The sequence below is a fragment of the Nicotiana tomentosiformis genome, chromosome 2, assembly GCF_000390325.3.
Source record: "Nicotiana tomentosiformis chromosome 2, ASM39032v3, whole genome shotgun sequence".
Lineage (NCBI taxonomy): Eukaryota > Viridiplantae > Streptophyta > Magnoliopsida > Solanales > Solanaceae > Nicotiana > Nicotiana tomentosiformis.
This window is the reverse complement of record NC_090813.1, coordinates 134,716,660-134,731,793: the sequence shown is the minus strand read 5'-3', so window position 1 is coordinate 134,731,793 and position 15,134 is coordinate 134,716,660. Positions and strand designations below refer to the sequence as shown.

Genomic DNA, 15,134 nt, shown 5'->3' with positions numbered 1-15,134 from the left:
CACGCTTGGGCTGAAGGGGTCCCTCCGGAGTCTGCACTCCCCACAGTGAGCGTAGATGATTTATATTCGGGATGGACTTGCCTTATTTATATATGTTCGGGATGAACTTCCTAGGGCATGGCTTTGCCTTATTGATTTATGATTGTGATGAATTTTCCGTGTACATGGATATTGTCCTATTCATATATATATATTTGGGGATAAATTTACACGTGGGCTGGATTGGCTTTATACGGTACTAAGTCACTGACTGGCAGTTGATGTGTGTATGTATATATATATATATATATATATATATATATATATATATATGAGATGGATCTTCCATGAGTTGGATTGGCCATATAAAGTACCGAGTTTAACTATTGAATTTGAAAGCATGCCTACATTTCCGTACTATTATTTCTATACTGGACTAGACCTGCTGAGCTCGTCACTGCTTTCAGCCCAAAGGTTAGTCTTGTTATTTATTGAGTTGGTTGTACTCATACTACACTCTGCACCTCGTGTGCAGATCCAGGTGCTTCCGGACACGGCGACTGTTAGATCTCAGAGTGTTATCGGTTGGAGATTATCAAGGTAGCTGTCTGGCGTCTGCTGACCTCGACTCTCTTCTTTTCAGTTATTGTGCTGTTCTATATTTTCAGACAATACTTTTTTCAGTTAGACTTTGTTATCATTTAGGTGCGCATGTACTTAGTGACACCGAATTTTGGGAGTGTATTTATATATATGTATTTGTGAGATTTTCTTTTTCACTGGATTTAAATATTATATTTTCAAACTTGAAAGAAATTATGATTTATTGAGGTTGACGGTTTGCCTAGTAATGAGATAGGAGCTATCATGACGGGTTAGAATTTTGGGTCGTGACAATTTAGCCATTCTCCCATCTATTTATGTTATCTTAGGGCAATTTTTCTTTTGCAACCATAAATGCCAGTAAAAGCAATCTCGTCGACTAACAACCCTTAACTGGAAATCTCTGGTCACCGTGAGAACTTACAACTGTATAGATCGGAGGGTTTCAATTTAAGATGAGACATGAAAAAAATGGAAGACTCTTTTGTTAGCTTTTTCAAAACAAGCCGCTTTGAGCAGGGGTGCATATAGGTCGGATTGCTTCGGATTTTTTAATTATCAAACTAAATTAATGGTGTCGGGTTTTTAAATTTATAAATCAAATCAAACCAACAAAATCGGGTTTTTCAATCTCATTTTTTCTCAATTTTTTTCTATTTTTGTTTTACGATTTTCGGGTTTTTTTTTGGTAACGTGTTCTCCAAATACTTCTTTAGTCCTAGTAGGATATAGTCGTATAATATATTTTTTAAGAAAATAACACAATAAGTCATAACATTGTACTACAGTCAAATCTCTCTACAACAATCTCGTTTGTTCCAAATATTTTTGGATGTTATAGCGAAATGATATTATAGAGAACATATATTATAACATAACATAAAAATTGGTTGCGGAAAAGCTTGGCTTTTATAGTGAAGTGTAGTTATATAGGGATGTTGTTATAGAGAGGTCTGACTATAAAATATTCAATAACAAAGATAATAAAATCGCATAAAACAAATATTGCTATTTAATAAGCCATAATAAAAATGAACATAATCTAAAAGTAGTATATAAGTCATGCTAAAATAAGTGTATCTAATAAGTACTATTAATTACATGACTAAGCACTAAAGAAAATGATAAACTAAGTTATTCATATTCATTATAAACCAATGTAAAACTAAAAACAGATATCCAATACTTTTGTCATTTTCTAGTGTTGAATTGAATTTATTTTGTTATTATTAGTATTGATTTTAACTTTATTTGAATTACTACATTTATAGACTATAAAACTTATTGGACTAGATAAAACTGTAATGTTTAAGAAATATTTATAAATTATATTACAATAAATATTTATATGTATAAAATATTTTTGAAAATTGTATAAATGTATTGTGGAGTTGGTTTAATTTTGATTTGACTTTTTTTAGTTAAAAGTCTAAAATCAAACCAAACCAATTATGGTCGAATTGTTTTCCCAATACCAAACCAAATCAATCCAAATTACATCAAATTTATTTTTTCAATTTAACTCGGATTATTGATTTAACAATTTAACTCGAATTGTTGATTTAATACAATTTATCGATTTTTTTTTTTGTGCACGTTGAGAACGGAAACCTTTCACTGCGAGCTCCTTTTTAGTCAGAAGAAGAGAACTTTTCAATGCGATTAGTGAGTCTCTTTGTGCTTGCAATGAAATTCAAAATAGCTGAATAATTACATCAAAAGAAAAATAATATTTACGTAATAAGTTTCATGCTTAATTTGTCTATTCTACATGCATATTGAAATGTTTTTAAAATAAAATTTAAAAACTTGTAAACTACAATAAATTCTGTTATGGATTTAAGTTATACATCATTCATTAACAAATTAAAAAATGTTACACACCAACATCATACAAAAAATTATGAAAAATCAGCAATTTTTCAGAGAAAATCAATAGCAACCGAATTGAACAAAGAATGAAAATCAGAGTATTCGTGCCACAATAAATTCAGTCACTTTACAACTTTCACTACAATTCTCGTCCTTTTTTCTCCGCCCAAAGTCACATTCTTCAGCTCCACCAACTTCGACTTTCTGAACAATTTCACCACCTCCTCCACCTCTTTACCACTACACTCTTCCACAACCACAACGCACGCGCCGCCAATTCTCACCGTTCTCTCCATTTCACCCACGTATCGGGCAGGAAACAAGGCCCTTTCCAGAAACGGCCCAAACCCAAAATCAAACACGTCATCAAAAAATGGCAGATTGTGTGGATCCGCACGGCTCACGAGAGGAGGCGAGTCCACGAGCTCAACACCGTTGACATCGTAAATACCCAAGTTATTCAAGGCCATAACAGAATGACCCGCCCCGGCTGAGACGACTAAGATCCGGGACTGATTGGAGAAGAGATTTTGGGCGTGGAGGGATTGGAATTGGATTGTGAAGGATTGGACTGTTTGGATCCAGGCTTTGGTTGCCCATATACGGTGATTGTGTTTGTTTACAGTGGTGAAAGCGCGGTGACTAAAATCGCAGGTGGATTTGGGGAGTTGATGGGGATTGATGCAGTTTCTGGGGCTTTGAAGGTAAACGAGGACAAATGTTAGTGTGGCAATTGTGATGGAGGTGAAGGAGAGCTTGTTGACGAAGCTCTCCATGGATGAATTTGGAGAGATGTTGATGTGAGGAAGAGAACCCAAAACGGTGTCGTTTCGAATAATGTGAGGAAGAGAGCTCAAAACGGTGTCGTTTCGAATAATGTGAGGAAGAGAGCTCAAAACGGTGTCGTTTCCAGGGGATTGGATCTATTCATGCCTCTTATTTCAGGAGCTTTACTCCACACTCCACAGTCATGCTTTTCGTTTTATCTCTTTTTCAAAGTGCATGGTCCCACTACCGTGAAACAATATCACGTCTTCTATGGACACTTTCTTCTTTTTAATTTTTAATTAATATATTTCAAAATAACATATTTATATATTTAAAAATTATAACTTTTAATATTTAATTTTACCCTAAGAATCTACTCTTATAGTCATAGATTTAGACGTAAAGAATACTTTTTGGTATATGCCAAAATAAAATAAAATATAATTTTAACCTTAAGAATATACCATTATAAATTGATCTCAATTTAGGAGTATTAAGGAAAGGAATGGCACGTGAAAGGATGAATAGTTAGTTATAATTAATTATGGGATTGGATGTTAGAGAATTAACGAAAAACAATACATTTAGTTAGTTCTTACTTGTAATCTATATATATAGATCATATGTCATTATATTCAGTATGGTTTGAGAAAATATCTTAGCTCAGTTTTGCTCTCAAATAGAGCATTCATTCTAGAACCTTCTTGTTCATTTCTCTTTTCACATTTTCATTGAGCTAATCTCATATCTTTATTACGGTATCAGAGCACGGGAGCTAGATTCATGCTCGATATGATTGTCATCTTCTCATTTCTGTAGAATTATTTTATAGTTGATTATCTGTGATTTTCCCGTTCGATTGAGCTAGGGTTTACTTTTCGATATGTAATTAGCGAGTCTGTAATTCGTTGAAACGAAGACTTAATTCAACTGAATTTGTCAGCTATAGCAATTGGAGAAGAAATTTCAACTGGAATAAGCATAGGAACGACCATATATCATCATCATCCCCTGTAACTGCAACCATGCGACATTCTAAGCAGCTCCTTGATTTCGATTCAACTAACTGGAACTGAAAACTATGCATTGTGGAGTAGATATATGAAAATAGGCTTGATTGGTAAGAGTAAATTAGGTATTGTTGATGACTGCTTTACTAAGGACAAATTTGATCGATCTTTGCATGAACTTTGGGAGAAATGTAATGCTATAATTTTGTCATAGATTATAAATGTTGTGAGCAAGGAATTACTCAGTGGAATTGTGTATAAATCAAGTGCACATAAGGTGGATTATGAATAAGGTCTGGATAGATTTGAAGGATAAATATGATACGGTAGATGGAACTCGCATTTTTTTTCTGCACAAAGAGATAGCTACTTTGTCGCAGGGAATTTCCTCAGTTTCTGCATATTTCTCAAAATTGACTGACCTTTGGGAGGAATATGATGCATTGATGCCTTGTCCTGGTTATGATTGCCCAGAATCTAAGAACTTGTAACGACCCGACCGTCCATTTTGAGTATTACAATCTCGTTTCTCCATTTACTTCTCAAATTGTACTTCACAGTTGTTGTGTAAATTGCCGGGGCAATTGGTCCGGGTCCGATGAGGTTTTGGAATGAATTGGAACACTTAGTTCCAAGTTTTAAAGCTTAAGTTAAAATAGTGAACATATGTCGACTTATGTGTAAACAACCTCGGAATTTAATTCTGATGATTCCAATAGCTCCATATGGTGATTTTGGACTTAGGAGCGTGTCCGGAAAATTATTTGGAGATCCGTAATAGAATAAGGCTTGAAATGCCGAAAGATGAAATTTTGAGAAGTTTGACCGGGGGGTTGACTTTTTGATATCGAGGCCGAAATCGGATTCTGGATATTTGAATAGGTCCGTAATGTGAAATGTGACTTGTGTGCAAAATTTGAGATCAATCGCACGTGATTTGATAGGTTTCGGCGTCGTTTGTAGAATTTGGAAATTTATTAGGCTTGAATCCGTGTGTAGTTCGTATTTTTGAGGTTGTTAGGTATAATTTGATGCCTCGAGTAGGTTTGTGTTATGTTATGGGACTTGTTGATATAGTTGGTTGAGGTTCCCGAGGCCTCGGGTGAGTTTCGGATGGTTAACAGATTGATTTTTGAATTTGGAAGACTGTTGGAACTGAAGCCTTCTAGTGTAATTGCACCTGCGGAAAAGTGGTCGCAGGTGCGAACTCTCAAGTGCGAGCAGGGGTGCGCTGAAGCGAGGGGCGCAGGTGCGGAAGGAGCTTCGCAGTTGCGCAATCGCACTTGCACGAGAAGGAGCGCAAATGCAGGCAGAGGGCTGTGAGGCATTGGTCGCAGGTGCGAGGGAAAATTCCGCACCTGCGTGAGCGCAGATGCGCGCAGAAGCGGAAACTGGGCAAGCGAGTGGAGTCCGCAAATGCAATGTTTTGCTCGCACAAGCGGAGGCGCAGGTGCGCAAATCTTGTCCGCAGATGCGAAAATCGCTGAGATAGAACCTTAAATTCGAGGGTTCGATATTTTCACCCATTTTTCGGATTTTGGAGCTCGGGTTGGGCGATTTTAGAGAAAAAATTTTCCACACACATTAGGGTAAGTTTTCTTAACTCCCTTGTGATTATATTTCATGAATTAATCTTCATTTTTGGTGTAAGATTATTGAATCTTCAAGAGAAATAGAAGGAAATTTCTATTATGTCACAAAATGAATTTTTCAAGTTTGAATACCGATTTGGAGTCGGATTTGAGTGAAATTAGTATGGTTGAACTTGTAATTGGATGGGTTGTCATATTTTGTGAGTTTTGTCAGATTTCGAGATGTGGGCCCCATGGGTGATTTTTGGGGCGCAATTTCAGATTTTTGGAAAATATTAGTATTTTGATATGGAATTAATTCCTATAAAATGTGTGGACTGAATCAAATTAATTGTTGTAGATTTGAACCATTTGGGAATTGATACGCGCATAATGGAATTTCTGGAGCATTGTGTAACTTGCTCGGCATTGGATTTGGCTTGTTCGAGGTAAGTAACTCTTCTAATCTTGGAGTTAAGGGTATGAACCCTGAATATATATATTTCGTGATTTGTTGGAAGGTGACGCACATACTAGGTGACGGACGTGTGGGCGTGCACTATAGAAATTGTGACATAATTATTTTTGTGAAATTTTGTAATTAAATGATCTTGGCATTTTCTATGTGGTTTTATGAATTAAAGAAATTGAGCTGAAAAGAATATTAAAAAGTATGTTGAGGCTATGTGCCGGTATTATTGGGACCCACAGAAGTCATATTGTTGTGAATTATTTATTTTAAATTGAAAATTCATACTCAGTCATATTCATTTCATTGCATATCATATCTCAGTCTCTGTTGTTATTTATTGATACATCATATCATCATTTTGGGCTATTCTCATGACATTGTGAGCCTTGAGAGAGAGACTGGAGAGATTGATGACTGAGGGAGGTTGAGGGTCTGATTGTGAAGATATGTTTTTTTTGGGATAGGGTTGCATGCCGCAGCAGGCCATGTTAGCTTTATATATATATATATATATATATATATATATATATATATATATATATATATATATATATATATATATATATATATATATATATATATATATATATATATATTATACTATTGCACGTGAGTTGTCCATGTAACACGTGGGTTGGCCGTGTGGATCCATATATTATATTATTGCACGTGAGTTGGCCGTGCAGCACGTAAGTTGGCCGTGCGGATCCAGATATTATTATAGCACGTGAGTTGTCCGTGCAACACGTGAGTTGTCCGTGCGGATCCAGATATGATATTATAGCACGTGAGTTGTCCGTGCTTATAGCGCTTGGGCTGTAGGAGCCCATCATGAGTCTGTATACACCCTCAGTGAGCGCAGTCGACTATAAACAGGGATCGGGCTGTACGCCGCAGCAGGTATTGTATAGCGCTGGATGATTGAGTGTGCTGAGCATAGTGAGAGAGAATGCGAGACAATGAGATTGAGTACTCTGAGAGTGTGAGTACATGAGTACAATCTCTGAGATACATTGCATTGACATACACACATGACATATATGCATAGAGATATGTTTTTCTCATGCTATACGGTATCACATTATTCATGATTTCTCACATATGTTGACAGATGGGCATAGTGATGTATTTGTTTTACACTAGTTATTTGGAAAGAAAATGAGATATTTTATTTATTATTGAAAGGATTTTGGAAAAATTTCTGTTTTCAAACTTATTCACATTTTTGGTAACTTTGGCAAAAGATTTGGATTTTCACTGATGTACTTGAAAGGAAGAACTATTATTGCTGAAATCATGAGGTGACTGAGCATTTTATCTCTGAGTTACTTCTGGTATTATTTTCTTTATGTTGTTATGGATTGTTGTGGACTATTGATTTTGGACCCGACCTTGGTGGATGCTCGTCACTACTTTCAACCTACGACTAGGTTTGTTACTTACTCAGTACATGGGGTTGGTTGTACTGATACTACACTTCTGCACATTTCATACAGATGTTGGTTATTGTTGTTGCTGTGCTCGATGGTTGCGGAATTTGAAGATGTACCTGTGTTCCTGTTGTAGCTGCCTCTTGTTCAGGGTAGCCTTAGATTTATAAAAGCTCTGTTTAAATATTATTCAAATAGACTATATATTTATTTCATTTCCGCTTTGTATATTCTATTCTTAGAAGCTCATGATTTGTACTTCCAGTTCTTGGGGAATGTATAAGGTTAATATAATTATTTACTTAAATTGCTTTAATGACTATTATTGGAATTGGATAATTGAAATTTGGCTTACCTAGCGGGTTGGGTTAGGTGCCATCATGACTAGTTGGATTTTGGGTTGTGACAAGGTGGTATCAAAGCTCTAGGTTCATAGGTTCTACAAGTCATGAGCAAGTGTCTAGTAGAGTCTTGCGGATCGGTATGATGACGTCCATATTTATCTTCGAGAGGCTACAGGGCATTTAGGATATATACTTCCCATCTTTCTTTCCTTATCGTGCGGGATTGATTCAGCTTGGGACATAACTCTTTGAATTTCTTCCACGTATTCGTATGCGCACATGAGCGCTCGGTATCAGCTGTGCATCACCGGCTTGTGATTTTATGAACGAGGTTTGAGGTGAGTATTCTGTGTTTTGGTGATGGGCCACTTTGGAGGACTTGAGGCCATGGTTAGACCGCAGTTTAAGCTCGGTCGCTTCAGTTATAACTTGTACAATTGGATTCATATGTCCGGTAATGACCCTACAGTGGAATTTGTGGCTCGATGAGCGGTGAGATGGTTTTGTGATGCGGGATGTGTTAAGACGATTTGAATGTGACGAGAAGTGTTTCCTTGAAATGTAAAGGAAGGCCATTGGGTGCTTGATTTTCATTTTGATGTGACGTACAGTCTCGAGTGTGAATATTTTAAAGGTTCTTTCACGATTGTTAAAATTTGGGACAAATTAAATTCTCATGTCTGGTTAGTGAGTTTGGACTCAAATAGACTAAGTGATTGCATAGTAATTGTGACTCGAAAGGGTATATCAAGATACCAATTTGAGGTTAAGCAGGTGGGTTATTCCCTGCGGAGTAATCTACGTAAGTGTATTCCTTATGATGTGAGTTGAGAGTTTCTTTTCTGCCAGTGGGGCATATGTGTGGAGATTTAAATTTGAATCTGGCTGAGAAAGTTGACTTGAGTGTCAAGAGAATGATTGCGAGCTTAGCGGACGATTTGGGATATTTTTATGGTTGGCGTTGCATGAGTTTGAGAAGAAGTTTCGTTGAACTGACTGTGGAATTATGACAGTAATAGAGTTTTGGTATTGTGAGATATGGAATGTTTTAATCTATGGCTTTGAGCCAAGTGGGGGAGCCTACTATTGATTATTCAATTTCATGATTATATGTAAAGGTTTAGTTTTGGACTGAGGCATACTGGTGGGTTAGTTATGACTTGCAGAAGTTGAGATCGATAATGACTCGAATAAGGAAATTCCTGGATATGGGTTATATTGCACTTATAAGTATATGAAAATCGTGGGATCAGTGAGTTGTTATGGGTGAATGATGTAGTGCGCACGGAGTATGAATTTGATAGGTGGTATTAAAGTAGAGTAATTTCTTTGAGTGTTGTTGTGCTAATGGGGCACGTGTCTTTTGGCCCATTTGGGCGGTGCAATTAAATTTGAGCAAAGTGGGTTCCGAGAGAATTCTAGTGGGTTTGAGAATTCTATATAGCAATTGAGAATTTCTCCGGACTTGTGTATGGATAAAGCCTGAGATTTGTATTTGATGGTGCCTGGACTTACGAAAGTTCTGTATGACTAGGGATTCTACATTTTAGTATAAGGAAGGTAAGATTTCTTTGAGAAGAGAATACAGACACGAACCATTCACTTTCACTTTATTGAATAATTCCTACAAATCCTTCCAAACCAAGTGTGCATTTGAATGAAATAGAATTTCACTCAACAATTCCTTGCTCACATTTCCGGTACGCAACGAGACAACTATTGCATTACATCGATCCCATTGATGCCCTAAAGCTGGTCCAAAAGTATCCGTAGTGATTGTGCCATCTATGAATCCCAGCTTATTCCTCCCTAGGAGTGAAACTCTCGTTGCTTGATCCGACAAAGTGTAATTTTCCATGCCTACAAGTTGAATACCAACAGATAGAGAACCAGATGCATCATAGGGATGAAGATACATGAGATGATTATGGTCAATTACCACTGGAGCTGGAACAGAGGTTCCCAAATCAAATATATCATCAGTTTCCATGAAATCTAGAAATTATATGCAACAGAATTATTAGATATGTAAAAGTAGTAAAGAATTGTGAACAAAATTGAAAATAACGAGCAAATTTAGGGTTCACTGTAATTTAGATTCGGATTTGAACATCACAAAGAATGTCGACGAATCTCTTGATCATCTTCAATCCGCAAAAAACACTTTGTAGTTCTTATCGACGAGAAAGCCTGATACCATGACAAAATCCATCCAATCTTCAATCACCATTGAAAGGAGGAAGAATAGAGAATAGAGAATTGAGAGCACATGCTGAGCTCAGAAAGATTTTCTGTATAAAATAAATATTGGGTACAAAATGAGTAAGCTAGCTTCTACATATATACATTGAATAACTACCTCCTCACTAACTGTCAGTTGTAACCAGATGTACACCTAACTTCCATTAACTATATAATTAACTGCTAACTAACTCAACTCACTAACTAATTACGGGTGGCTTCAGTGCACAGTAAGGCATTTATCTAATTCCTTCACACGGAGACTATGGCAAAGAGAGCAAAAGTAGTGAGCACAATTCTCTCTACTTCAAGTAAAAAATTAACCTTTGAGCTACTCCCCGAGCTCCAACGTCGTAACACCACCCATTTTCAGACGACTAACTGACCACCCAAATTCGCTGATCAGATAACCCATCTTTTGATTCTCTAGTGTTATGCCATCATAGACACCCTCAAATTTGATTTTTCTGATAACCGCATCGACACCTTCTTATAAAACTCAAACTTCATCCTAACGCTTCGTAGCATTTCTTCAAGTTAGCTTCACGGCGTCAGTTTTATAAACACCTTGTAAAATCTTACTGCAAAATAGTTCACATATTATCTAGAGTGAGAATGTTCGATGGGGCTAGGTTTTATTTATCGAAGCTTCTAGAAATTTCTTTAAACAAAAAACCAGTATCGTTTGTTTGGGATGAATTAGTTGCAATTTGTAGAGAGTTCAAGATTTCTCCTATGGTATTGATATGGTTTTGGCCTAGGTAACAAACATAGGGTTGGATCCAGTAAGTGGGTCAAGTTTAGACCCCTTTTTTTGTTTCAGCCCGAGATTACCACGTGGCCCAATAAAAAATGACATGTCACTAAATTGAAGGCCCACCAGTTCTGTCACTAAATGTGAGGGATATTTTATTAATAGAATTAACATTGTGTAATTTTTTGGACGGATACATGAACATAGGGTATCTGTAACCCATTTAACAAATAATAAGGATAGTTTTGATCCTTTATGATGTGCAAAAAATAAAAGAGATTCATATGGGAAATATTAAAAAACTAAAAAGTTCTTCAAAAATTCTCTTATGTTGCTAGTTCTTATTAACTAATAGACTAACTGAAATAGGGATTGAATCTCATGAATGTTGGAAATATCAAAAGTAAATTGTAACGACCCGGCCGGTAACTTTGTGTATTGTAGCATTGTTCCCCTATTCATTGTGTTGTTTATGTCCATTTGTTACTATATGACTTGCAGAGGTGATTGGATTGGTTTTGGGGGTGTTTCGGAGTAAATTGGGATACTTAGACCCAAGGTTGGAAGCTTAAGTTGAAGGAGTTGGCCGAAGTTTGACTTTTATGTAGACAACTCCGGAATGGTATTTTAATGATTCCAATATATTCGTAGTGTGATTTTGGACTTAGGCTTATGTCCAGTTGTCGATTTGGAGGTCTGTAGGTTGATTTGAAGCTTTTGTAGAAAGTTGAAAAGATGGACGTTTGGAAGGTTGAAAAATTTGACCGAGAGTCGACTTTGTGGATATCGGGTTCAATTTTGGTTTTGGGATTTGGAATAGGACCGTTGTGTCATTTGGGAATTTGGTATAAAATTTTAGGTCATTGCGGGTTGGTTTGATGTGATTTAGTATAAGGTTTAGAAGTTGGAAGTTCATTAGTTTTATTAGGCTTGAATTGGAGTATGATTCATGATTGTGGTTTTGTTTTATATGATTTAAGGCTTCGAATAGGTTCGCACTGTATTTTAGGACTTGTTAGTAATGTTGGATGGGGTCTCGGGGGCCTCGGGTAGAGCTGTGCATTATTTGAGTCAACTCGAATATCCGAACCGATCCGTGTTATTTGGATTGGTTTAGATCGTATTTTAGCTTTTTGGTTCGGATTTCAGATCTTTAATTTAATTATTTTGGATATCAGATCGGATACGGTTTGGCTTGATTTATATCCGAACCGTTCCAAAACCCAAAATTTATATTTTACATATAAAAGATAAAGGTGCCCTTTGAGAAATTTTAAGGTTTGTTTGTTATCTCCCTCACTATTTTTGCCTTTTCTTTCTTTTCAATATTAAATGTGAAAGATATGGACTTCAATGTGTTTTGCTATTGAAAATGGTAGGAGATAGCATCTTATAATTATTTATTTTAGCATCTTAATAAGGCGTACAATCTGAACTGAAATCCGAAATATTTATCTGATCCAAACATCAAAATTCAATCCGATCTGAAATTAATTTGGTTCGGATTCGGATTGAAATTTACAAAATCCAAAATACGAAATTATAATCCGAAAGGTGCCAAATCTGATCTGATCCGATCCATGAATCGGCCTTGCTTCAGGTGTGTTTCAGATTGGTTTCAGCTTGTTTTAGTTTGAGTTGCAATTGCTGTAGTTTGGAGTTCTAGTGCAATCGCACCTGCTGAGGGATTGGTAGCAGGTGCGAGGCCAAAAAAGCGGCCTGGTAATTGCAGAAGCGGGTTGTCATGACCCAAAACCTAACCCGTCGTGATGGCGCCTATCGTGATACTAGGCAAGCCGACATCTCCAAAACACTTTTAACATTAAACAGAAATGAATTAATATGTTTAAAATAACCGGCGTCTTTCATGAAAACGGGGTAAAACCCAAAGCATAAGTCCGAAAAGATAGCTCGACATCGGGGTGTCACTGAATCATGAGCATCTAGATATCCAGTCTAATACAAACAGTGTCTGAGTATCAATACTAAAAAGAAAGAAAACATGGAAGGAGAAACAAGGTCTGCGGACGTCGACAACTACCTCGTAGTCTCCGGTACTCGATCGCGCACGAACTCAACGACCTCCGTGATCAAACACACATGGATATGCACATGAAGTGCAGGGTCTAGCATGAGTACAACCAATTCGGTAAGTAACAGAAATAAATAAAGAATTGAGAAGGTAGTGACGAGCTATACAAATAAAGTTCATTTTCAATAACTCCAGCAAATAATAAACATGATTTCAAATCCGTCAGTTCAAGTCAAATCAGTTTATATAGTTACAGTGCAGGTAATCCGGATATATAATCTTTCAAAAATTTCACAACAATGACAGATATCAACTAAGCGTATCAACAATTGGAAAACAAGTAAAGCCTCTCAAGGAAACAAACACTCAACTCGTCATAACAGCACAATCACTCGGCTCTCAGCCCTCTGTACTCACACTCAATAGGTACCTGCGCTCGCTGGGGGTGTGCAGACTCCGGATGGGCTCCTTTCAGCCCAAGCTCTATAATCCACACGGACAACTCACATGCTCCGGAATGTTGTTTTATTGATTCCACTAGATTCGTAGTGTGATTTTGGACTTAGGCTTATGTCCAGTTGTCGATTTGGAGGTCTGTAGGTTGATTTGAAGCTTTTGTAGAAAGTTGGAAAGATGGACGTTTGGAAGGTTGAGAAATTTGACCGAGAGTCGACTTTGTGGATATCGGGTTCAATTTTGGTTTGGGACTTGGAATAGGACCGTTGTGTCATTTGGGAATTTTGTATAAAATTTGAGGTCATTCCGGGTTGGTTAGATGTAATTTAGTATGAGTTTTAGAAGTTGGAAGTTCATTAGTTTCATTAGGCTTGAATTGGAGTATGATTCGTGGTTATGGTATTGTTTTATATGATTTGAGGCTTCGAATAGGTTCACACTGTATTTTAGGACTTGTTGGTATGGTTGGATGGGGTCTCGGGGGCCTCGGGTAGGGCTGTGCATTATTTGGGTCAACCCGAATATCCGAACCGATCCGTGTTATTTGGATTGGTTTGGATCAGATTTTAGCTTTTTGGATCGGATTTTAGATCTTTAATTTAATTATTTTGAATATTAGATCGGATACGATTTGGCTCAATTTATATCCAAATTGATTCAAAACCCAAAATTTATATTTTACATATAAAAGATAAAGGTGCCCTTTGAGAAATTTTAAGGTTTGTTTGTTATCTCTCTCACTGTTTTTGCCTTTTCTTTCTTTTCAATATTTAATGTGAAAGATATGGACTTCAATGTGTTTTGCTATTGAAAATGGTAGGAGATAGCATCTTATAATTATTTATTTTAGCATCTTAATAAGGCGTACAATCTGAACTGAAATTCAAAATATTTATCTGATCCAAACATCAAAATCCAATCCGATCTGAAAATAATTTGGTTCGGATTCGGATTGAAATTTACAAAATCCAAAATCCGAAATTATAATCCGAAAGGTGCCAAATCTGATCTGATCCGATCCATGAATCAGCCTTGCTACAGGTGTGTTTCGGATTGGTTTCAGCTTGTTTTGGTTTGAGTTGCAATTGCTGTAGTTTGGAGTTCTAGTGCAATCGCACCTGCTGAGGGATTAGTAGCAGGTGCGAGGCCAAAAAAGCGGCCTGGTAATTGCAGAAGCGGGCTGTCACGACCCAAAACCTAACCCGTCGTGATGGCGCCTATCATGATACTAGGCAAGCCGACATTTCCAAAACACTTTCAACATTTAACAGAAATGAATTAATATGTTTAAAATAACCGACGTATTTCATGAAAATGGGGTAAAACCCAAAGCATAGGTCCGAAAAGATTGCCCGATATCGGGGTGTCACTGAATCATGAGAATCTAGATATCCAGTCTAATACAAACAGCGTCTGAGTATCAATACTAAAAAGAAAGAAAACATAGAAGGAGAAACAAGGTCTGCGGACGTCGGCAACTACCTCGTAGTCTCCGGTACTCGATCGCGCACGAACTCAACGACCTCCATGATCAAACACACCTGGATCTGCACATGAAGTGCAGGGTGTAGCATGAGTACAACCAACTCGGCAAGTAACAGA

At 36.9% G+C, this 15,134-nt stretch overlaps 1 long non-coding RNA gene across 1 annotated transcript; it reads left to right on the top strand.

The window, feature by feature from the left end:
* Positions 1–2,363: 2,363 nt before the first annotated feature.
* LOC138906690 (uncharacterized) lies at positions 2,364–8,012 on the top strand. Its single transcript, XR_011414252.1, has 3 exons — positions 2,364–3,421; positions 6,165–6,252; positions 7,772–8,012. It is a non-coding gene; the product is annotated as an uncharacterized lncRNA (long non-coding RNA).
* Positions 8,013–15,134: the final 7,122 nt, after the last annotated feature.